The 26,212-nt window shown below is 38.0% G+C and overlaps 1 protein-coding gene across 1 annotated transcript in view; it reads left to right on the top strand.

Moving 5' to 3' along the window:
- Positions 1 to 26,212, top strand: part of LOC126207900 (protein FAM161A-like) — a 216,266-nt gene that overhangs the window by 74,854 nt on the left and 115,200 nt on the right. The gene's annotated exons all lie outside the window — the stretch shown is intronic.

Genomic DNA, 26,212 nt, shown 5'->3' with positions numbered 1-26,212 from the left:
CCCAAGAAAATAGCTTCTTTCATGACAACAAGTGTCCTGTTCAATTTAGCTAGAATTTAAAATATTGTTTAGCATCAGGCTGTCACTTGTGGTGTTTATTAAGTATGACACTCCAAATGTGTGCATGAACATGGCATTTGCCATAGTCTTATCTAATGTGTAAGCAGTCATCATGGTAATACAAATTCACAGATCATTCATTTGAAAGCATATTTGTAGCAAGTAATATTTATAATTCATTATAAAGCTTAAACTGACATTTATATAGGTTATTCTGGAGAAAGTATCCCATATGCATTAGATAATGCTGGTAAAAATCTAGAACTAAGTTCTATAAACAAGTGTTCAAAAAAAACATTTTTAATATTGATCGTTTTGCTTGTGTTAATAATGTTATGTACTTAGCAATGTAGATTGTCTGTCTGTGTGACTGCATTGCTCATTTCTTATGAATTGTGTTCGCCTCTGTACTTAGTCCACTGATAGTGGTGGGGATGTCAGTCATAGCAGTTATTGTTGTCTCCTACATGAAGCATTGTGTATGTATTAAATTGAGGTTTTGCTGGAATCATGAAAAGAGTAGTGATTCTAAGCAGTGTGAAAATGTTTACACTGAGTTGAGTCAAACTATTCCAAACAGGAAATTGCACACAAGTATTCTTGTATAGTCTAGTCAATGGCATTAACTGACAAGCTGTTTTCATGTATGCTGAGCAACATCCACATTCTCACATTCCATCTGAAAAAGTTCTCAGTTGTTTATTCCAGCACCTTTCTGTCTTGAATTTATTATAGAAAAGAGCAAGGGATCACGGGGACTATATACAGTTCATGTACCACCCATAGTTAGTTAGTTACATGTTCCATAGATCATTTGTATGAGTCTTTTGTTGAAATGATGTGGAATGAATTAGTTTGCAGGTACACATGATTAATGTTAACATTAATGAAGACATTATTTTTTAGTCCTACTCATGCCACTACTCTTAAATACTAGCTTCTCCCATCCCTCCTCCTCCATCCCTTTTACCAAACGAAAGTGCTGGCAGGTCGATAGACACACAAACATACACACAAAATTCAAGCTTTCGCAACCAATGGTTGCTTTATCAGGAAAGAAGGAAGGAGAGGGAAAGACGAAAGGATGTGGGTTTTAAGGGAGAGGGTAAGGAGTCATTCCAATCCCGGGAGCGGAAAGACTTACCTTAGGGGGAAAAAAGGACAGGTATACACTCTCTCTCACACACACATATCCATCCACACATTCTGTGCTGCATCAGTTGTTGGTATGACTCTATTTGTGGAACAGAGTTGAATATAGTGTATTTCTCAGAATTTAGGGGTGGTTCACACTCAGAGAAGCACTTAATTTCTTTGTAAAACATCATTAACAATCTCTTATGTTGCTTTCCCTCTAATGAGATTTATTAAAACACTAATGTCATCTACAAAAATTGCCAGTTCTGCATGTTGCATGTTAAGTGGAAGGTCATTCACATATATGAGAAACAGGAGTGGATCCAAAATTGAAACCTGTAGGACTCGTGTTGTGATTTCTCCACAGTCCCTAAAATTTCCTACCTTGCCAACATTGTCTGAATTACTCAGCATGGCTTTTTGTATTCTGTTTGTTAATTACAGTTCAAGCCAGTTATATGTAAAACATAAGTTGTTCCAACAACAATATTAGGAAAAGGAGTGATTGCTGCTCACCTAAAGATGACCCATTGAGTTGTAGACAGGCTCAATGAAAATGCTGTTACACATTATAGTTTTCAGCCAAAGACTTCTTCACCAAAGAGAACACACACACATACCATCACATGAGCAAGCACACCTCATGCACATATGACCACTACCTCTGGCAGCTCTGACTGGAATGCGACTGTCACATGAATAGCAATCTGGAGTTGGGCAGAGAAGGGGGAGGGATTGCAGGGTATGGGTAGGGGGAAGGAAGAGCACTATCTGGTGGGGAATCTCAATGGCAGCCTGTCAAGACTGCCAGGTGCTGCATCGGGATGTGGGGTGTGGGGGAAAAACAAAGCAGAAAAAAAGAGGAGCAGGGAAGGGGAAAGGGCAGGTTGGTGCATTGGCAGAGTATGGCACATGTTGAGGTTGGGGGAAGTGAAAAAGGAGTATATGATAGGATAGCAGGCGGAAACTGTTGGGTGTAGGCTATAGGGACAGTAGGGATAGACTAGTATGGATGCCCCTCATTTCAGGGCATGATGCTATTCCAGTGTGAGATGGTATTGGGTGATGAATTGGGCACTCATGTGTAGCTGGCTGGTGGGCTGGTGGGAGGATTGAAGGTGTGTGGGGAAATGGCACAGGAAATCTCTGTGGACTAGGCCTGGGGGATAGTGTCTGTCTGTGAAGGCCTTGGTGAGACTGTCAGTATACTGACAAATGAGTTCTTGTAACTGCATATACTCCGTTCCCAGATGGCCCCGCTGTATGGAAGGGATTTTTTGGTGTGGAAGGGATGGCAGCTGCCAAAATGCAGGTACTTTTGGTGGTTGGCTGGTTTAATGTGGACGGAACCATCAGAGAAGAGAAGATCAACATCCAGGAAGGTGGCATGCTGGGTTTAGGGGGAATAGGTGATGAAGGGGATTTGAGAGAAGGTGTTAAGGTTATGAAGGAATGAGTGTAGTGTGTCTTGGCCCTGAGTTCAGATCATAGAGATGTCTTCAGTGAACCTGAACCAGGCCAGGGGTTTGAGGTTTTGAAAGGTTGGCATAGGAGGGTGTGATGTGGGTGCTCATGGCTGTGCCACAGATTTGTTTGCACATCTTTCCTTCAATGGAGTAATAGTTATTCATTAGTATAAAGTTTGGTAGTCAAGATTGTAACATGATGCAGACAATCAAACGCGTTGGAAAGATCACAAAAAAATACCAACTGCCGTATTTTATTATTTAAGGCTTTTGATATTGGTGAGTGAATGTGTAAACAGCAGTCTCAGTTGAGTAAACCTTCAGGAATCCAACCTGTGATAAGCTAAGGAAATTGTTTGTACTTAAATAGGAGACTATTCTTGAGTACATTACTTTTTCAAATATTTTGGAAAAGATGTCAGTAAGAAAACTGGATGATAATTATTCAAGTCTTCCTTGTCACATTTCTTATAAAGAGGCTTATAATTACATATTTTAACCTGTCTGGAAAAATCCCCTTTGCTATTGATGCATTACTAGGGACCAGAATAATTCACATTTTGCAATAAATGTGAGTATAGTAGATGCTATTTCATAATGAATTGTATCCAGAGGAACTATTTTATCAGAGATAGTTTGCAATAGCTTTGTTTTCTGCATATAAATATTGAAACTGTGGCCAATTTTCAGATACTGGTATTACATATCATCTGACAGAGCCCAGTTTGGAAACATAATATGCGTAAGAATGTGTTTGCAAAATAAAAAGTGCATGAATGCAATTCTTGCTATTATGTATTTGACACTCTGATGCCATGGTAATTGTGGGAGGTTGAATGGTCTGGTGCAGATATACATGACATAATGCAACACACGACATAATGCAACATCGTACTCAGCCATGAGACTTACAATTTTAGTAGAAAGAAACACTTTTGTTTGTTTGTTAGCTAAAGTTCAATAGTTGGTATAAATGGATGTAGAGTCTTGTACCATAAGGAAGCAAGGAAGAGGCTGTTGTTACGGGTGACCAGTATCCTCTTTCTACAACACAAATGCACATGTGGATCAACATGGTTCTTTATTTACATGAACAGATAGCTGCTACTTAACTTTAATAGAGTTCATGTGTTGTGGTACAAGCTCATCAGTAATAGTCCTCTTGCAGACAATATCGATACTCTTGCTATTACACTAATCTGGTCGCTATTTACTGTCGTAACCTGCAATGTGAACTGACAGATGTCAACTGGAGTGTGAATCAGTGAGTCAGTGACTGAGGCACTCCGGTCAGCGGCAGCACCCTAAATACATGCTGTGGAGAGGGTGTTGGAAGCGTGTTGCTTGTGGTGTCTCTCTCGCCTCTCTCATGACAGGTGTGCTTGATCCTGCACCCACTGTCAATCTTCGTGCTACATCTTTACCGAATGATGTGCTGGCGACACCTTACGCCAGCATGGTGGACACTATTAACTTGGCAGTTTTACGTGATGGGTGTTTTGAAGTGTGATTGTGTTGAATTACCGCAAGACGTCGGGTCAGAGCTACCTTGTGAACAGTACTCTGCCAACCTCAAGTAGCAATTGTGCAATAGCCATTCCTGAATGCTTTGTGTGTCCATTGCTCATTGTTTTTTTTTTCTTATTTTGAAAAGAGTGAAATGACTAAGCCTGCTCCATCAAGGATTACAACTGTGACCCTCACAATACCATAATAGATTGGCAATCCCTATGACAATGTGTCAGTTCTGCATTTCGCTGCTGCCTTGCAAGAGGTAGGTGTGGCATGTTTCCCTGGACTGTTCCTCTCCCCTCTTGCAGTCAGAATTCTAATTCTTGTCACTGTCTGCCAGTGTTTAATGTGTCATGTATTTTGACCATTCGAAAATTCTTCACCTAATTACTGAATGATTATTTTTGGTTCTAGTTCTATGATAAGTGCCTTGTTGGTTCTATATGTAGCATTGTCAAGTATGAGTCTCATGCCTGTGAATGTCCATGGAAGGTTGAAATTAATATTCTAAAGATTTTGTAATCATCAAATTGGATGGAAAAAGAAGAATGATGTTGAGCAACACCTTAAATCAGACACCAATTCATTCCACCAGCAGTAAAATGCTGCTTCTCAACAGAACAATCATTTTTTGAAAGCTTAAATAAAGCTAAAATAAGGAAACAAAGGCCATTTGGAAAAAAACTGTTGAAATTTTTGCAAAAGCAAACATTTCAGTCAAAAAGTTCCTCAGTCAGCTCTGTTTTAAGTCAATTTCAAAGCACTAAGGCTTTGTCCTCACTCATGTCACATGACAACCTTTTTAATTTGTGCATCTAATGATCTGCAAGATAAACAAATAAAAAATATGTATTTAATATTAAACAATGGAAAATCCAGGATGGAATGTAACAATATTATGAGAAGGAAAGTTGCTACTCACCATATAGCGGAGATGCTGAACTGCAGATAGGTACAACAATAAGACTCTCACAATTACAACTATCGGCTGTTAAGGATATTGTCTCATACAAATGCAACTCAACACACATGACTATTTGTGACTCAGCATCTCCACTATATGGTGAGTAGCAACTTTCCTTCTCATAATATTATTATATTTAATATTAATTATACAAGGAGGCCAATGAAACTTACATAATTCGAAAAATACTTTGCCATAGATGTGCACAAACAAAAAATCTTGTGTACGTGGCTGTTAAGAGTGTTAAAAGGAAGTGGATGCTTTCATATCCATAACTCTGATGATACCTTCTCTATCACACTTTAAAATTTCCACTATATGAACATAAAATAATTTTGGACACAGTTTTACTTAGTGTTAATTTAAGATACACAACATTTTTTGTCATACACCAGGTCCAGTGACTTCTGCATATGGTTGTTCACTGTGGTGTGCTCAATTATATTTTTATGGCATATAGGCTGAATGAACTAACAAGTAAATTGTGGAATACTGATAACAATGTAATGCATGAAATTGCTATTGAAATAGAATGTGCTAATCCTTTTGTGCATTTATTTACTGCAATGAAAGATTATTCTACAAGAGTGGAAAATGAAAATAGAGAAACTTCTTTAGCTTAATAGGATTCATAAAAATTTAGACACCCAGTGATGCAGTTCAGACTGATGTGGCTGCTATTTTTACCCTTCAGAATAAATATGGTGTGTGTTTTCTTAAAACCGCTGATACAGTCCAAAACATCTCAGTTTTAGATTGCTCACTGGTTCTATTAGCCTATCCATTGTTATTTCCTAATGTTCCATAATACATCAAGTACATCAACTGCATTACAACCTAGAAATAAAGTTATCATTTTGCGATATGCAAGCTATCGTCTTTCAATTAGAGATGATTTCAACATTTCACAACATTCACAAAAGCTATTTTTGCAGTGAACTGTTGATATGTATGTATGTATGCAGGCATTGTACGTACAAGACTCCATTTCATGAGGAAAAAACAGTCTATTCTGAAGCCAGAACTTTATAATAACATATGTAATAATTTATTACTAAACCTGAATCATACTGCAAATATTGGATATTGGAAGAAGAGTTATTTTGCCTTCTTCATATAATGATTGTCCACAAAATATGTATCAGAATTTATTTGGATGCAATGTCCATTGCGCAAGATTTCAGAAAACCTTTGTTATTTGTTACAATGACTTGCAATCCTAATTGTCCAGAAATAATTAACAACATTAATCCACATGAATCTGCTAATTTCCATCCTGAAAGAATTGTGCTCGTTTCATGATTAAATTAAAATAATTAATTGGTGCAATATAATGAAACCTCTTTTGGTAAAGTTCAGGCAATCACTTACACAGATGAATTTATTTGGATTGCTAAATGCCCATATTTTAATCACTTTATGTGAAATTGATAAAATAGTAGACATTTGTGATATTGATAAAGCTGTATGTGCAGAAATTCCATATATTCGAACACACCATAAGCTATTTATATTGGAAAACATATGATGCTTGGCCTATGTGGTGCTTTTAATCAAAATTCTGTGTGTACGAGAGATGGCAAATGCAAAAATACATAAATAAATAAAAATAAAAACCCTAAAGATTTCTTTGCAATCATACAACAGTCAGTTAATGGATATCCACTGTAAAGACAGTGTGATACTGGTGTTAGCATTAATGTTTGAGGACAACCACTCAATAATACAGTCCATATTTACTTGCTAAATTTGATTGCCACGTGGATGTTGAAGTTTGCACAACAATTAAAAGTGTTAGATATATTTATAAATACATATATAAAGGATATAGTAGTGCAACTATAGAAGTAGGCAATGAAAGAACATGGGAATGAAGAAGTTCAGATTGATAAAGTGAGCAATTTTTTGAATGGCCTTAATGCCAGATTGACTGAGACAGTATGGCAAATTTGTGAAATACTAATGCATTTTCAGTCATACTCTTATCATAAGGTTTAACATTTATTTACCTTGTACACAAAATGATTGCTTCAGAGTAGAACAAGAACAGGATGCATTTGAAATCGTGAAGTAAACAAATTATCATTTTTGCATTAAATGAAACTGATCCATTGGCGAATGTTTACCATTATACTGATATTCCTTTGCACTGTGTCTGCGTAGATGGTACAAAAGATGGAAGAAGAGTATATGTGACGATGATAAAATTATTACATGCATGTATGTAGTGTCTCCAAGGGATGTAGAACTTTTTCATTTTTGTCTGCTGTTATTCCACATTTGTGGTCCTAAATCATTTGAAAATGTTAGCACTTATAATGGAATCGTCTACAGTACATTTACTGAAGCATGTCACATTCACAGTATTGCTTCAAATGACAATGAATGGCATGAATGTTTAGTTGAAACAAAGGAATTGAATTCACCAAAGCATAAGTATAATTTGTTTGGTGTAATTTCTGTGTAGATCATACCAGGAGATGCTTTAGCATTGTGGCTTGAATTTAGAACAATTCTGTGCAAAGATTTCTTAATGGGATACAATGAAGAAATTTCTTACAACAGAACAGTATCAGAAATTGATGATATTTTGAATGGTCATTATTTGACATGTCGATTACTTGGATTAACTATTCCAAAATTAATGCCATAATGTCCTCAAGTAGATATTTTAGCTCTAATCCATTAAGAGCTCCAATGTAATGAACTTTACAAAAGAACTAACTGTGAACAGCATACTATAATTGACAGTGTTATTCACAAAGTTCAGTACAACGACACTGGCTGAAATGTGTTTTGGTTAACTTATCATGCTTGCCGTGGTAAAACATTCACACAAACTGCAATTATTCAAAAATTAAATTTGCTGAATCTTCATTGCATTGTAACAGCCTTTAGTGGCATAACCTCACCTCTTCTGATTGGAGGCACAACATTGCTCATTGTGATTAAATTTCCCATTCCAGTTTTGGAGAATTCAGTGCCCAATACAACATCAGACAGTAATTATGATTAATACCATAGAGTGGGGTGATTTTGAATAGCAAGGTGACTTTGAACAGCAATTTAAGATATTTTTAAAGTAAATGTTGCACTTTAGTATGTAAATATGGAACTAAGGTCAGAGTTGTTAAATATCGCCCGTAATCAATACTTTCAGATGATATGACAGTCGATACGAAATAACGTTGAATACCAATGCCAGAAAATAAAATAATTTTCTGGAAATGTAAGTTCCTTCACAACGCAAAAACATTTGCCTATTATTAGAGGCATTTTTGAGTTTAGAATTTGAAACGAGTTTTTATGGGCAAGGTTAACACTTGGATGAACATTTACAGAAAGCATAAAATGTTATATTTATTCTTCGGTGACGTAAAAATATAAAATGTGAAGGCCTGTCTTTCAAGGGGTGACTTTGAACAGTGCCTTCCCTATTCTTTGACGCATCAGCTCTGTGGAAAATATGTTTTAGTGAAGTTTCCTTCAAAGAGAAGTGTAAAATATTATGTTGGACATGTTATCACTGATGATGAAATTACACTTCTGAGGAAATGGCACTCCAAGGTGGAGTCAGATGACTTTTTTTTGCCTGGCCTTATGTTCCCAGTGTGTCAGGTTTTAAGAAAGATGACATCTGTAGGATTATACCTAAGGTAGATAGAAGGGGAAGGCTTCATTCTGAGTTTGAATTTGATGTCTATGACATCTACTAGAGCTGAAACTCTTTCCTGGCAACTTTCTTTCCTGTAGAGTGTTTACAGATGTATTTCCTCAAAATGCGATTATTTCCTCAAAATGCGATAACTTTTTTTTTCATTACTTTTGTTAAAGTCATATAGACTGTTTTGGAAAGATCTGTCTTTAAATAATTTTCTTATTTCATAAGTAGCTCAGCACCCATTTCCATTATTAGCAAAATTAAGCCGTAATCATGTGAACAGTTTCAGGTCATTAAAGAAAACACATAAAAAATACCCAAATTTTTCAAAATAAGTTATTTTCAATACTATATTTATATACAAAATATCATGCTGTTTCATATGGTAGGGGTGTCATTTAACAGCAGTTGACATGACTCTCATAGAATAGGCAAATGTTTCCATGTTCAAAGTAACCCCAACCCATGGGGTGAAACTGAACAGTGAAAAATTAAAAATAAATAAATAAATGAAGCATGGGTGATAAAAATGTATAATGTGCTTTATCATATACAGCAACACCTCTTGCAACTTCACAAAAAGTTTGATGTCAATATCTTGAGAAGTTTCTGTTTGATTTACAAAATTAAATTTAAAATGTTCAAAGTCACCCAATTTTATGGTACATTATTTCATGTTCATTGATTCATATTGATGAAGTTTCCTGTGTCAACTTCAACCACTGTAACTTACAGATAGATTGTTTAGAGATCAGTAATAAACATGAAACTCTTGGAGGTAAAACGGTTGTTTTGCACGGTAATTGTCAATAAATTTTATCATTTGTTCCATGTGAATCATTTGCATCTTAACTTTATGATTGCATTACAAGCTGGAATGCATTCCATAAATTTAATCATGTTACTTAACTCAAAATATGAGGGCTTTGCCACGTGAAGTAGAGTTTGTGGATCTTTTAAACAAATTGGTAACAGCCAACAAAGGAAACTTCCAGAGTTTGGTGTCAATATTATTGAAATACCACAGCCACTACTTGGTGATCAAAATAATATCATTAATGATATTCATGGCAGTGTTGCAGAAAACATTTTTATCACAATCCATGTTAAATTCAGTTATTCTAGCACCAAAAAATGAAAATTGTGCCCTAATAAATAATGTTATGTTGAATGCTATGCCAGGTGAAACAAAAATTTTTCACAGCTGTTATAAAATAATGTGTGATAATGATATGAAATTAATAATTTCTACCCATTAGAGTTTTTGAATTCTCTGTCTGTAAATGGTTTATCACCACAAAAATTACAATTTAAAATTAACTAATGAGGGAAGAATTAGTCAGTGGAACTAGACTGTGTGTCAAATGTTTATACAGCAATTCCATTGAAATGTCGTTGCATATTAAAATTGTGCTGGACCGAGACTCAAAATCAGGATCTTTGTCTTTTGCAGGCAGGTACTCTACCAACTGAGCTACCCAAGCATGTAGGAGAGCTTCTGTGAAGTTTGGAAGGTAGGAGATGAGATACTGGTGGAAGTGAAGCTATGACAATAGGCCATGAGTCATGGTTGGATAGCTCAGTTGATAGAGCTCTTGTCTGAGAATGGCAAAGGTCCCGAATTTGTGCCTCAGTCCGCACACAGCTTTAATCTGAAAGGAAGTTTCATACCAGTGCACAGTTCACTGAAAAGTGAAAATTTCATTCTGAAAATATCCTCCAGGTGTGACAAAGCAAGCTGGGATCTTTTTATGTCCTCTCTTGTTTTGCCGTCCATTCCCTTAAATTAATTTTTGAATAATTATCATTAACATACATGAGTATAATCTGCATTTTCAAAAATTTTTAAAGAATATAACACCAAACCTAGTTTTGTGCTTAGTTTTATGTATGTTATTAATTTCCTGATTTATTTTAACTATTCCTAGTTAATATCTTTCATTATGGGGTGAAATCAGAAATTGTTCTGTGACTTAAATTCTATTGTTGGCTTACAAACAAATATAAATTCTGTAATAATTATAAACATTTGGAAAAAGAATCACTAGGGCCCTTAAAGTATTTATTTGGCTCTATTCGAAAACATGTTACTAAAGCCAGCCCTTAATTATTTCCAAAGTAATTACCAGTTTTGTCAAAAGTATAGTTTGCATAAGTATATCTGTTAATTTCATCATTTAAACAAATAATTCAGCTTAACCCTTGTAGTAGAAGAAACTGTTAAAAAGAAAAAAAAAAACTTTCCATGTATTCAGTTAATTGAATGAGGTATGTTTTAAAAGTAATTTCTGTAACAATGTGTAGTTTCAGTGCCTATTACTGTTAGGATATATAAAGGCCCAATTTTTGGGCTCAAGACAGTCAGTCCATGTCCGATTTTCAGACAAGGAATCTGTGCTGTTTAGAACAACATAAATGCAGCAACTTAACAGTAAAATAAGTTAACACAAATAGACCGTGTGTTAAAACAATGACAGTGTCTGTTCAATACGTACTGTATTATTCTGAAAGAACTGTGAACTGTGTGGTTAGGTTTTTACTGCTCATAGATATTCTACAGTAAACTATTGCAGCAGTATGCTGATGTTTGCTTGCAACATATTAATGAGGCTTATCAAAATTTGCCAATAGTTAACTGGCCGTATATCTGTGTAATATTTGGGGATTGTGATCAGTGAAAGTAAAGAACTGTGGAACACCACTGCACATCTGTCGGCTACATCATATACTGTAGTCAGTGTTGAACTTCCACCCCCCCCCCCCCCCCCCCATTTTTCAGCCAGTACAACACAGTACATAGACACCAAGGACTATGAACGAAGAAATAAAGCAGGTGAAAGTCACACAGGTTGTGGCAATGTTATGTCACTGCAGGATCCGTACCTTCAGGGGTGCTAGTCTTGCAAGCTCCACAGTAGGGCTTCTGGGAAGTTGGGAAGGTAGGAGATGAGGTACTGGCAGAATTAAAGCTGTGAGCACAGGTCATGAGTCGTGGTTGGGTCGCTTAGTCGGTAGAGCACTTGCCTGCAGGAGGTGAAGGTCCCGAGTTGGAGTCTCAGTCCTGTAATCTGCCAGGAAGTTTCATATCAGCGCACTCTCCATTGCAGAGTGAAAATTTCTTTCTGATGACATCCCCCAGGTGTGGCCAAGCCATGTCTCCACAATATCCTTTCTTCCAGGAGTGCTAATGTTGCAAGGTTTGCCGGAAAGATTCTGTGAAGTCCAGAAGGTGGTTGTTGTTGTCTTCAGTCCAGAGACTGGTTTAATGGAGCTCTCCATGCTACTCTATTCTGTGCAAGCTTCTTCATACTCACAGAAGTAAAGCTGAGGATTGTGCTTGGGTCACTCAGTCAGTAGAGCACTTGCCTGTGACAGGCAAAGGTCTTGAGTCAAGTCTCAGTCCTGCACATGGTTACAATCTGCCAGGAAGTTTCATATTATCACACAGTCTGCTACAGAATGAAAATTTCATTCAAGGACTAATGCTATTGATTTTAAAGTTTTGACTGGCATCACACAAAATAAGTGAATTTTGATTGTGTGTGTACATGTGACATATTCAGGTGCTATTTCACGTTTTCAATTTCAAAGAACCCTATTGTCAATTATTCCTAGATTTGATATTACCATTAGTATGTCCAAAGGACAAATATTCAAAAAAGTTGGGATTTTATCAAGAGAAGCAGTTTTTATATGTGGTCAGTTATATACTGCAACGAGTAGAGTCTGGTCTTTCGATGGTTTAAAATTTTATCTTTGTGAAGATAATGAGCAAGGACATTTAGCAAATGATGAAAGAATATTTACTGAAAATATTGCGACTCATTTTGTATCATTAAATTGCAAAATAAAGCAAGTATTTCTCTCATTTGTGTCTTTCATTCTCCCATGTTTTCTCTTCACCCTTTCTTAGTGCTTTTGTCATAAAAATCATGTAATACCTAAAAATCTGCACAGTGTTCAGGTAAGAACTTAGAATCTGTATACAAATAAACAAATAAATTCCAATTACTTATATTAAAAATATTGAAAAAACAAAGATGCTGTGACTTACCAAACGGGAAAGCGCTGGTAGATAGACACAATAAAAAACACACAAACACACAATCAAATTTCAAGCTTTTGCAACCCAATGTTGCATCAGGAAAGAGGGAAGGAGAGGGAAAGACGAAAGGATGTGGGTTTTAAGGGAGAGGGTAAGGAGTCAATCCAATCCCAGGAGCAGAAAAACTTACCTTAGAGGTTAAAAAGGACAGGTATACACTTGCACACACACATATCCATCCGCACACATACAGACCCAGGCAGACATATGTAAATGCAAAGAGGTTGGGCAGAGGTGTCAGTCGAGGCGGAAGTACAGAGGCAAAGATGTTGTTGAATGACAGGTGATGTACGAGGGGCGGCAACTTGAAATTAGTGGAGGTTGAGGCCTGGTGGGTAACGGGAAGAGAGAATATATTGAAGGGCAAGTTCCCATCTCCGGAGTTCTGATAGGTTGGTGTCAGTGGGAAGTATTCAGATAACCCGGACGGTGTAACACTGTGCCAAGATGTGCTGGCCGTGCACCAAGGCATGTTTAGCCACAGGGTGATCCTCATTACCAACAAACACTGTCTGCGTGTGTCCGTTCATGCAAATGGACAGTTTGTTGCTGGTCATTTCCACATAGAAGGCTTCACAGTGTAGGCATATCAGTTGGTAAATCACATGGGTGCTTTCAAATGTGTCTCTGCCTTTGATCGTGTACACCTTCTGGGTTACAGGACTGGAGTAGGTGGTGGTGGTGGTGGTGGTGGTGGTGGTGGTGGTGGTGGTGGTGGGGTGCATGGGACAGGTTTTACACTGGGGACGGTTACAAGAGTAGGAACCAGAGGGTCAGGAAGGTGGTTTGGGAATTTCATAGGGATGAACCAAGAGGTTACGAAGGTTAGGTGGATGGCGGAAAGACACTCTTGGTGGAGTGGGGAGGATTTCATGAAGTATGGATCTCATTTCAGGGCAGGATTTGAGGAAGTCGTATTCCTGCTGGAGAGCCACATTCAGAGTCTGATCCAGTCCTGGAAAGTATCCTGTCACAAGTGGGGCACTTTTGGGGTTCTTCTGTGGGAGGTTCTGGGTTTGAGGAGATGAGGAAGTAGCTCTGATTATTTGCTTCTGTACCAGGTCGGGAGGGTAGTTGCAGGATTCGAAAGCTGTTTACAGGTTATTGGTGTAATGGTTAAGGGATTCAGGACTGGAGCAGATTTGTTTGCCATGAAGACCTAAGCTGTAGGGAAGTGACCGTTTGATATGGAATGAGTGGCAGCTGTGATAATGGAGGTACTGTTGCTTGTTGGTGGGTTTGATGTGGACGGATGTGTGAAACTGGCCATTGGACAGATGGAGGTCATCCTTCATGAAATCCTCCCCACTCCACCAAGAGTGTCTTTCTGCCGTCCACCTAACCTCCGTAACCTCTTGGTTCATCCCTATGAAATCCCCAAACCACCTTCCCTGCCCTCTGGCTCCTACCCTTGTAACCATCACCTACTCCAGTCCTGTAACCCAGAAGGTGTACACGATCAAAGGCAGAGACACATGTGAAAGCACCCACGGGATTTACCAACTGACATTCCTACACTGTGAAGCCTTCTATGTGGGAAGGACCAGCAACAAAATGTCCATTCGCATGAACGGACACAGGCAGACTGTTTGTTGGTAATGAGGATCACCCTGTGGCTAAACATGCCTTGGTGCACGGCCAGCACATCTTGGCACAGTGTTACACTGTCCGGGTTATCTGGATACTTCCCACTGACACCAACCTATCAGAACTCTGGAGATGGGAACTTGCCCTTCAATATATTCTCTCTTCCCATTACCCACCAGGCCTCAACCTCTGCTAATTTCAAGTTGCCGCCCCTCGTACATCACCTGTCATTCAACAACATCTTTGCCTCTGTACTACCGCCTCGACTGACATCTCTGCCCAAACTCTTTGCATTTACATACGTCTGCTTGTGTCTGTATATGTACGGATGGATATGCGTGTGTGCGAGTGTATACCTGCCACTTTTTTCCCCCCAAGGTAAGTCTTTCCGCTCCCGGGATTGGAATGACTCCTTACCCTCTCCCTTAAAACCCACATCCTTTCGTCTTTCCCTCTCCTTCCCTCTTTCCTGATGAAGTAACCTTGGGTTGCAAAAACTTGAAATTTGTGTGTGTGTTTGTGTGTGTGTTTTTTATTGTGCCTATCTACCAGCACTTTCCCGTTTGGTAAGTCACAGCATCTTTGTTTCTTGTTTTTATTACCCACAAACAAAGATGATGTAACTTACCAAATGAAAGCGTTGGTACGTTGATAGAAACAATAACAAACACACAAAATTCAAGCTTTCGCAACCCACGGTTGCTTCATCAGGAAAGAGGGAAGGAGAGGGAAAGACGAAAGGATGTGGGTTTTAAGAGTTTTGTGGGATGATATTTGCTATTTTTAGTATATTCTCTTGCTACTTCAGCTGGACCATTTAATCCTACTTTTGCTGCTACAGATAGGAAGTGAGTGTTAAAAGTACTCATACAGTAACTTGTGAATTATCAGTCACAACATTGTCATTTAATTTAATTATTATGGTATCTTGTTCACTGACGGGCTGTCCTGTCTTCTATATGACAATATCCCACATAGTTTGAATCTTATAATCTGCATTATTAATTTCATGTCAGATCGCATGTTCTTCTGTACATGTTAACGACTTTCCTTTAAAATATAAAAAAAATTACTATTGAATAAGTGGAATTTGACTACACACACACACACACACACACACACACACACATCCCATACCACTTTTAACTTAAAAGAATTGTATTCTCATTAATAAGCTTCACAGCTTTGTATGAGCTTGCTTCGCTGTATTGTTTAGTTCCGTCACTTGAGCATCATGATCAGTTAGTCCATTAACTACTGGATACTCATTAATTGTTGCAATGTGAGCACTGTTTGTAAAAATATAAATACAGAAAACTGCAGCCAATGACTTTTTGTAAATACAATATTTATATTGAATTAACAGTCATGATTTCTTGAACATCTGTAATGGATAAGCTTAATTAGTTTATACAAATGTTATCAGTTGGTGTTCTGCTATACTGCTCCACATGACTTGGAAAATTAATCACTAAAATTAAACTGAAATACCCAAATAATGATTCCATTTCATTTTTCCCGTCTATATATTTTACAATAATTTACACTGAAATCTCCACAAACTACTTGCTGTTGCTTCTTATCTGACTGGTACCTCTATAATGTCCCTAGATTTCTTATAATGAAGTAAAAGTTTCCTGGGGCTTGAGGGGGAGAGGGGGTCTGTAGATTGTTACAATTACAAGAGAAGTATTCTGTTGTAACAACTTAAAATCACATGTTTCTAGGTTCTGTTCTACACAAAACTAAATTTCTTGTATCTATGTTTTGAATTTTGTATGCAACTTTTACATATGGTGCAACCTCTGTTTTCCATATTCACTCTACATGAAAATAATGTTAGTTTATAATTCCTTGTATTTATCTTTTCTATTTCTGTGGTTACTTGGTGTTCTGAGGGGCACAGAACATCTATCAGTTCAGAATTTTTCATATCTTCTGGACAAACAAGAAGCTTATCTACCTTGTTTTTAAACCCCCTGTTGTTCTGGTGAAACAAATCAATTTAATATTAATTGTTTGCTCTAAAGGCTGGTCATGGTAGCTGATGGGAGTAGCTTTATAAACTGAAATCAAATGGCCTTTGTCAGTACTGGCAGCCCTCTTAGTGCTCGCAGTCTAGTCAAAATATGTACTTGTATGTTGAAGAAAAAAGTGGCAAATAGGAAAACTGGCAAACAAGCGAAAATTACCAAGTGTTTTATATGAGTTGCAAACAATAAAGTCTTCAGCTGATGCAAATTATGAAGTGAAGTGATTTGAATAGAAAAGGACAGAGGTGAAGGAAGCACAATTCTTTCAAGTTCCCTAAGTCACATGAATCAATAGCTGCCAGCAAGCAGAAGCGGCATACAGAAAAGATACCAAAGGTTTTGTAGGGTAAGTGCTGTGTTAGGAACACTGTGAGGAAAAAACTAGAAACCGTTTAAACTGAAGTTCTGAATGCCCAAAATATTGTCTAATTTATTCCTTCAGAACAAAATTGTCATGTTGTAAACACTACTCCAGCATAAACCAAATGTTGACATAGCTTGGATTACTGAATATGGGCTACAAAATGATGTAAAATTAAAGTCAATAGCAGTATATGCTTTAGTGAGTCATTTTAGCAAGGAGTTCTGAAAACATGATGGTCCTTCCATCTTTGTGACAGAGCAGATAAATTTCTGTGAGGTCAATAAATGCTATAGTGGAAAAGATTTTTATCCTTCCATTATTAAGCTGCCAAAAGTTAGTGTGATAAATATTAACATATTTAAAATACCAAGAGTGAAATAATAATTATTAACATGTATAAAGTACCAAGAGTAAATCTGCCAGCTCCTTCGACCAAAGTAGAGGTGCTGTGGAACAGAATCAGTGCCTTAAATATGGAGCTAGTGCTTTCTGATGATTTCATCATTCATGTTTTGACAGAGAGTAACGGTAGAGACACTTTGATAGATATGGGCAACACATTCAATGTGATCCCCAAAATGAGTACGAGTTACAGTGATTATGAGGTACAGCTACTATATACAGAGTTGGCTACAAATAGTAGCAGTTGCAGAAAAGTTGTTGAGAAGAGAACTTTTACTGAGGCCACCATCAGAACTTTTAGTTAATTACTAACTATGGAAAACTGGGAAAGCATTTCCATTCCAAGCAACATTGACAACAACTATATGAAATTTCAGGACATCTTCCTTGTCTATGTCAATATGAATGTTTCCTACTGAACTATAACAAATAAAAAAACAGCAAATCTCAGAGCAACAAGCATTGGGTAACTAAAGGCATAAAAATTGTTAGTGAGAGAAGCAGATTTCTCCAGTTTTGTTATAAGACATTTGTAGATTATTTTAAAGCCTATATTAGAGTAGTCAGACAGATTAAAATTTCGTGGAATAGAAGTTTGAACAGAAACTCATCAAAGAGAGAGCCATGTGGAGTGTTATAAAGAAAGAAACTTGTAACTCAGTTCCAAAAAGAAACAAAAATTATCTAACACTAGAGGTCTTCAAAAATCACAGACCCAAAATAAGATATGATAAAATTTGATGATTACTTCATTTCACTAGCTGAAAATATCATTCAAGTAAACTGTAAAGGATCAGTCCCATTATTCTGTAGTAAGTCCATGATCTCAGATGCCTCTATGTCTGGTTATGAATCTAATTCTGATGAAATTATAAATAAAATTAGAGCATTAGCCAATAAAAGTTGAGTGACATTAATGAAGAACCTGACATCATGTTAAAAGCATCTGCTCACTATGTAGCAGTGCATTGGATGGAAAGAAACAAAACCTCCACTGGTCTAATATTCATACAATATTTACCATTTTACAAACTGGAGCTCAACTGTTACACCATTGTCAGGTGCAAAGATAAATATGTCTGACTGTGACATTTTTGTGGGATCAAAGATTTTAAATTATTGCATCTACAGAGTATCTCAGTTGGTTCCGAAAGATGATAATCATATATATTATTTCTCAGTGGTGCTTTTCTTGGCATTACACCACATCTCCTCTATCACTAAATCAAAATTAATGATTGAGACAACATTTTCAAGATTTTGTCCACCACTAATGACAGAAAATACACAAATAGTTTAAAGTTATTGATTTCATGAAAAAACTTTATTGTAGAATGTGCCAACTATTGAGTCTGTTTAACTAAAATGTGCGACAGATATTGCAATCGTTTGGATTCTTCATGCAGGCATAATCTGTCAAGTGATGTCAGTCATACATGTCAATGTAAAGCATTTAGATGATGACATTTATTGATAATATAAATTTATTACTATGCTCAAAAGTGGTCGGAATTGTTTACTTCCATTAAGCAAGCATTCTGTACTGCATGAAGAAACTGAATTACATAATGTTCATCATTACAGGTAAGTATTGTTTACTTTTATGACTTAATGTACTTAATTCTTTAGTTTCCATTACCTTGCAGTGTTTGCAATGTAGAGTTACACATCTCCTAATCTCAGTGCCACTAATCTACACCACGAGCAAAGGTAAAATAATCATTTACTGCCAGGAATATTGATTTCTTATGTATTTTTCTTAACAACTGAATAATTTAATAACTAATGATGTGTTCATCATATTTTTTACTGACACATCCACTTGGGATTGCGTCTCCTGAATTTGCAAATATGCTTCACTGAGGTATAGCAACTCACCTGCCAGTCGTTCCTGTTCACAATCTACAGAGGTTACTTTTTCTGTTAATGTATTTATATTGCAGGACATGTCGGTAATTATTCCGTGTTTTAGTTGTTTATCGAGCTCTGTCAACTTCACGGATAATTCGCAGATAAGTCAGTGCATATAATTTTTGCTCACCTCACTGAACTGTTGACTAATACTATTCTTAAAAAAACCCATTAAATGCCTGATTTTGCAGTGTAAGCTGTTGCCCTATATTTTCCTGATGTTTTGTGAACTGTTGTGTAACTGGTGTCCTATATTTTCCTGATGTCTTGTAAGCTGTTGTGTTATTAGTTGTATGAGTTGTGTCAAATTGTGGCTGTCACTAGTATTTACATTGCTTTTTCAAACTGTCTGCTGCTCTTGCGTTCGCGACGTAGTGAGCGGATAATCCCAGGAAGTTTTGCTGTCACACACTTCAATTTCACTATTTGGAAAAATATTTCCTTGTGAGAACTGAGAAACTGTCTCATCGAGTGTCATGAAAGTGATATCATGATTAGTTATATTACCAGTGTCATCATTTTTTAATAATGGGAAGTCAACCTGATTGCTTTGGTAGCCATCGGCCAGTTCATGAGCTGGTGTGTTACTTTCAACTGTTGCCAAGGGAGAATTTCTGCCATCTTGGCATATTGCATTTTGTAATGAATTTTCAACAATGGCCATTTCTTTTGACTCCATTGTGGACAGTGTTTAACAAAAATTATGAAAAGAAAACATTTTAATCATGAAATTTTGTTTGTATCGGTACTTTTCAATTAAATGTTGACTTTACACAAATCTTCATCCATTCTATAGAAATACACTTTCTGTAAAGGATATTTAATTGGAAGGAAAAAGCATTATTTACTGCAATACAGTTGGTGCCAAGCATGGCTGTATAAGCATGCAGCATAGTAGCTTCCTACCTTAACCACTGAAATCCACATTCCCAACGCGTCTCGTTTGGAGGCAGAATTTAATTTTAATTTGCTCCTTCAAGTTGTTAATAGTTTCAGTCTCATGGACATGTAACAAATACAACAAAGGCTTCATTAGTTCTTTGTAATGATAAAATGGATCATTTATCTCAAAAAAATTTTATCTCAACAATTGAAAGGTCTGTTCGTATTTTGCTCAGCCTCGTGCTTTGAACGGTCGTCATTGAATAGTGGCAGGGCTCAAATAAAATGTAATTTATATATTGGAAACTGGTTAAAAAATTTGCTGCTTAAATAATTAAAAGGAAAATTTTGAAAGAACGATTGGGAAAAAATAGAAAGGAAAGAAAGAAAGAAAGAAAGAAAGAAAATTGGAATGTCATATATCCTGAATGAACTTTAACTGACCCTAATATAAACAGACCTTCAATACTCAATACATATATTCAGCATTTAAAATTTGTAATTTTACATACATCCTTTTTTGTTGTTGTTACCGCTATTGTTCATGGAGAATGGTATGACGTGCAAATTCTTCTTGTTAGCTTTGATCCTCTTGATGCAGGATTTTCAGTGCATCACGGATTAATAAACAGAATATACTTTGCTATCTTGATAAGTGTCTTTAATACTTACTAACGCACAATTGGATTACAAATTTTTTAACAACATTAACTTGGCGGAACTCGCTATACGTCCACCCACTATCACTTATATATATATATATATATATATATATATATATATATATATATATATATAGAAAAGAATGAGGGAGAAAAGAAAAGAAAGAAAATAATAATAATAATAATAATAATAATAATAATATGTTACATTATAGATGCCATCTCTTCACAATATTAGATGCATACAGCATTCGTGATGTACAAAGGGTTGCAGAGCACCATGGTATATGCTTACCCCACTCAGACCTGCGCCATCCCTTCTGAGATGGGTGATAAATTCTGGTGAATTAGCATCATCCACTGAAAATGTGCATGGATCGATAAACTCACCAGGGACCTGTAGGTCTTACCCATTTACTAGCTCTGCTCATGAGGTGTCCAGCTCCGGTTTGCATGTGTTGTGTAGGCCAAGCAAAACCAATGATAAGGTGGGTGTCTATTGTGATTCACAGCAATTTAGAGGGACCTTAAGTGACCATTGCCAGCGTTCAGCTATTCATTACTGGCAGGGTACTAACTTATTGTGTGGTGCACAGTGCTGCAAAATTTACTCAGCTGAGAAAATAGATCAGATCCACATTTCTGGCTTTGGAAGCACCTCTTGTGCTCATAGTAGATACTAGCCAAATGGCAGTAACTGTTGCATTGCAACAATATGTAAACAAGGCTTGGCGTCCTCTTGTATTCTCTTCACAGGAACTCTCTCTAGCTTAGCAGGAATGGAGTGTGTTGATCAGAGCTGTTGGTAGTTTATGAATCCATTAAATATTTTTATACAGAGTTGGAAATAAGAGATTTCATCATTTATACAGACCATAAACACCTAACCTATACCTTTTGGCAAAATGGCAACAAATATTCCCCAAGACAATACATTCAACTGGAATTCAAATCTCACTTTACCGTTGATATAAGGAATATATATAAGGATCTGGGGAACTGACAGTGTAGTGGCAGACTGCCTGTCCTAGCTGAGCAGTATCATAAAGACAGTTGATTTTCAAGTGCAAGATTCCGATTAAGAACTTCAGGATTTTTTAAAAGATACTACATCTGGTCTTCAACTGAAGCCTGTTGGTGTTTGAGCTTCGAGCACCAAGATGTACTGTGAGATTTCAAATAGAAAACTCATTCATTTGTTCTTTTGACACTACACAAGCAAGTCTCTGAAAGCATGCATATCTTATGCAGTCCCGACATGAAGGCAACAATTAAACTAATAGCCAACCTTTTTGTGTGGCCTGGAATACAATAGGTACTGTCAAACATTGGCTCTTGCTAGTGTACAGTGCCAACACAGCAAGATATCTTGCCGTGTTAAAGCACAGGTGGGTAATTTTTTAGACACAAAAACATGATTGATACAAGTTCATTCTGATATCATAGGTCCACTGCCTTCTTCAGAAGGACATTACCTAATGACAGTAATAGGCTGTTTCATGCACTGGCCAGAAGCCATTCTGATGAGTAACATTACTGCTGAGGTGCTAGCCGCTGGATTTGGGTCATACTGGATCTCTCATTTTGACTGTCTGCTCCATATAACAGTGGACAAAGGATGGCAGTTTGAATCTAATCTACCTCCACAAATGAGTAAATTTTGTGGCGCAGTACACCAAACGACAACAAGTTACCACTCTAGTTAAATGCTGGCACCGGTTCCATAAAGTTGCACAAATGTGCCATGAATTACAATAGACATCCCCCTTACCACTGGTTTTTCTCAGCCTGTGCAACATGTGCAAACCGAGCGAGGTGGCGCAGTGGTTAGCACACTGGACTCGCATTCGGGAGGACGACGGTTCAATCCCGTCTGAAGCCATCCTGATTTAGGTTTTCCGTGATTTCTCTAAATCGTTTCAGGCAAATGCCGGGATGGTTCCTTTGAAAGGGCACGGCCGATTTCCTTCCCAATCCTTCCCTAACCCGAGCTTGCGCTCCGTCTCTAATGACCTCGTTGTCGACGGGACGTTAAACACTAACAACCACCACCACCAACATGTGCAAAATGGAGCCGGATGCCTCTCCACCAGAGCTAGTATATGGGGATGTCCTACAGCTTCCCCACAAGTTCAGCAATGAATGCGTGTTTTCAATGGGTGATGCTAATACACCATAACTCGCCACCCACTTCAGAGGAGGGATGATGCCAATCCAGGTGCAACAAGTATCGTGCTGTGGTGCCCCTCAACCCTTCATACATCAAGAGTTACAATACTGTACGCATGTAATGCTGCGAAGAGTTAGCATCAAATTGCTACCAGCACCACTTTATACTGGTTCCCATCACAAACGCGAGAAAACATTTGAAATCTTCATAAGTGACCATGTGAACACTGTCTTCATTGACAGAGTGAAGCCAGTGTTCATCATACAAGAATCTTCACACCTGTATCTTCCACACAACCATATGAAATATTTGCCCGGCACCAAGCATCAACCACCAGAACCCTTGCTGACTCTGACTCAATGCTAAACATGTTCTGGACGCCAGGTGCACAGCCTGGCATGATGCATGAGTGGCAATTCAGAGGATCACACTCCATTTTGCCAAAGGGGGATATGTAGCATCGACAAGTGATAGCCATGGAGGGTCTCAGATGTTCAGCTGATCATTTGGCAGATGTCAACAAGATTGATACACTGGCCACCACGAGTTCTGTGAAATGCTTTTCTTCTTGTTGCAGTGTGGCATTCCCTGACTTCAATATCAACAGTGCTTTTTGCTTTCCTTGTTTGTTTGCTTGATAACTGAGAAAAAAATTGATCGCATACATTTTCGTGTTAGCAAGTACATCACATTTTTCTGGTTATTATGTTGAATGTGTTGGCATACTATATATTTATCAGAATAAAGTGTTACTCCAAGCCATACACCGTTCATATCAGGTTCCTGCTGTGACAAGAATGCAATATTGAGCTCGCAAGTGTAGCAACCAACAGATTTGCGAAAGAGGTTATCCCGACATGATCACAGCTAGAGAAAATAAACCAGTAACACAAAAGTATTGCAGCAAACCTTCAAGAATCAGAAATTACTGAAATGATGGACACACCTGCAATATCAAGACTTACAGAGCAGCATCCTCTGTTTTGGCCACACAACCTGGCACTATTATGGTGCACGCAGGTGGAGGCAAGTTTCCTCTGCTCTGGAGTGACTACCGATACACTTTATTCATGCTGTTGGTTAGTCAGTTCGACCACTGCTACACAGCCTAGGTTCAAGGCATTATAACCTCACTCCTGGCTATGGACTGGTATGCAAAACTAAAGGCCAAATTAATTCGAAGACTGTCAACTTTGCAGGAGGAACAGATGTGGCAAGTTCTCTTGCAGGTGGATGAGCATGATGGACAATCATCCCAGTACCTCCACTATTCAGGAAGCAAGACTGACATACGCATGGTGCCCAATGCATAACTGCACAAATTGTGGAGCAGCCTTCTGCCCGCACAGGTGAAGGCCATTATTGTATCACAAATGGACATGCCACTTGACTTCTTAGTGGATCTGGTCGCCCGGATTCAGTACATGATTGTACCAAGTGCCTGCTCTGGAACTATGCAGGTGTGTAAGAGCACCTCAGTGATAACACAAGTGGAATTTAACAATCTCATGAACAAGGTCAACCCGCTGAGTAAGCAGATGGCCAAACTGCTGTCTACCCAGAATACGAAGAGTACAGTTCCACAGAAGATTGAGAAGTAGTTCCACGGTGAACTTCCCAGCAGCCGACAATTAAGCCTGGCCAGACCTGTGTTGGTACCACAAGAAATTTGGAGACAAGGCACCCAAGTGTACCTCACCGTGCACCTTCCTCAGTGGTAAATAATAGGCGGAAGTAATTGCCTCAGATACTCAGTTGTCGTTCTTTCACTTCTTCATCGCAGACTGCAAGAAAGGACACAAGTTTTTGATGGGAACAAGTTCTGACCTAAGTATTTTGCTGCAGACGCTGTTACACAAATACTGACCAGACACCTCGTTTTGTCTTTTCACAGCTAATCGTTCAACCACCACAATGTATGGAATGCAGCACACTGTGTTGGACCTGGGACTATGTGACACACTTTAGTTTGAAATGTCACTGTGGGGATGTAATTGAACTCCTGGTGCGTGATGGCAGTGTGATGATTACCACATCCTAAATGCTAGGACAATACTGGATTTCTACCATGTTCCTCTATTGAGGCATTATTATTATGCATTATGTTGGAAAAAGGTGTTGAATGTACTAGATTGGACAGAGGTACACACAAGTTCCTGTAGAGGAAAGAGATATTCAGAAAGTGGCTATTATAATGCTGTTTGGCATGTTAAAAAGCCTGTTTATGATGTTTTGATTGAAAAATGCTGCACATTTTATAAGGCTGGCAGTACTTCTTTGCCTATTTTGATGATGTACAAATTTTTTCAGCAACCCCAGAGGAACTCAAACCAATTGAAGCATTTAAGGGTGTTGATGAGTAGTGTTGAAACCTTTAAAGTGTGTTTTTGGCCAGGCAGAGATTACCTTTTAGGCCAGCTTATATCATCAGCTGGATCACTGCTATTACCAAAGACAGCTGAAGCTATTTTAGGTATTCTACAGCCAGAATATGCTAAGGAACTGCCAAGATTCCTGGGAGTTCTGAACCTGTATCAATGTCACCTACCTCATGCAGCGGAACTCCAAGAGCACCTTACCGCAGCTCTAGCTGGTCCTAAGGTTAAAGCCCCCCCCCCCCCCCCCCTCAAGAACCACGGAGCTTGCCATTGGTGGGGAGACTTGCGCGCCTCAGTGATACAGATAGCCGTACCGTAGGTGCAACCACAACAGAGGGGTATCTGTCGAGAGGCCAGACAAACGTGTGGTTCCTGAAGAGGGGCAGCAGCCTTTTCAGTAGTTGCAGGGGCAACAGTCTGGATGACTGGTCTGGCCTTGTAACACTAACCAAAACGGCCTTGCTGTGCTGGTACTGTGAACGGCTGAAAGCAAGGGGAAACTACAGCCGTAATTTTTCCCGAGGGCATCCAGCTTTACTGTATGGTTAAATGATGATGGTGCCCTCTTGGGTCAAATATTTTGGAGGTAAAATAGTCCCCCATTCGGATCTCTGGGCAGGGACTAATCAGGAGGATGTCGTTATCAGGAGAAAGAAAACACGTTCTATGTATCGGAGTGTGGAATGTCAGATCCCTTAATCGGGCAGGTATGTTAGAAAATTTAAAAAGGGAAATGGATAGGTTAAAGTTAGATATAGTAGAAATTAGTGAAGTTCGGTGGCAGGAGGAACAGGACTTTTGGTCAGGCAAATACAGGGTTATAAATACAAAATCAAATAGGAGTAATGCAGGAGTCAGTTTAATAATGAATAAAAAGATAGGAGTGCGGGTAAGCTACTATAAACAGCATAGTGAATG

Source organism: Schistocerca nitens, chromosome 1 (genome assembly GCF_023898315.1).
Source record: "Schistocerca nitens isolate TAMUIC-IGC-003100 chromosome 1, iqSchNite1.1, whole genome shotgun sequence".
NCBI lineage: Eukaryota > Metazoa > Arthropoda > Insecta > Orthoptera > Acrididae > Schistocerca > Schistocerca nitens.
This window is presented reverse-complemented; position numbering and strand designations above follow the sequence as displayed.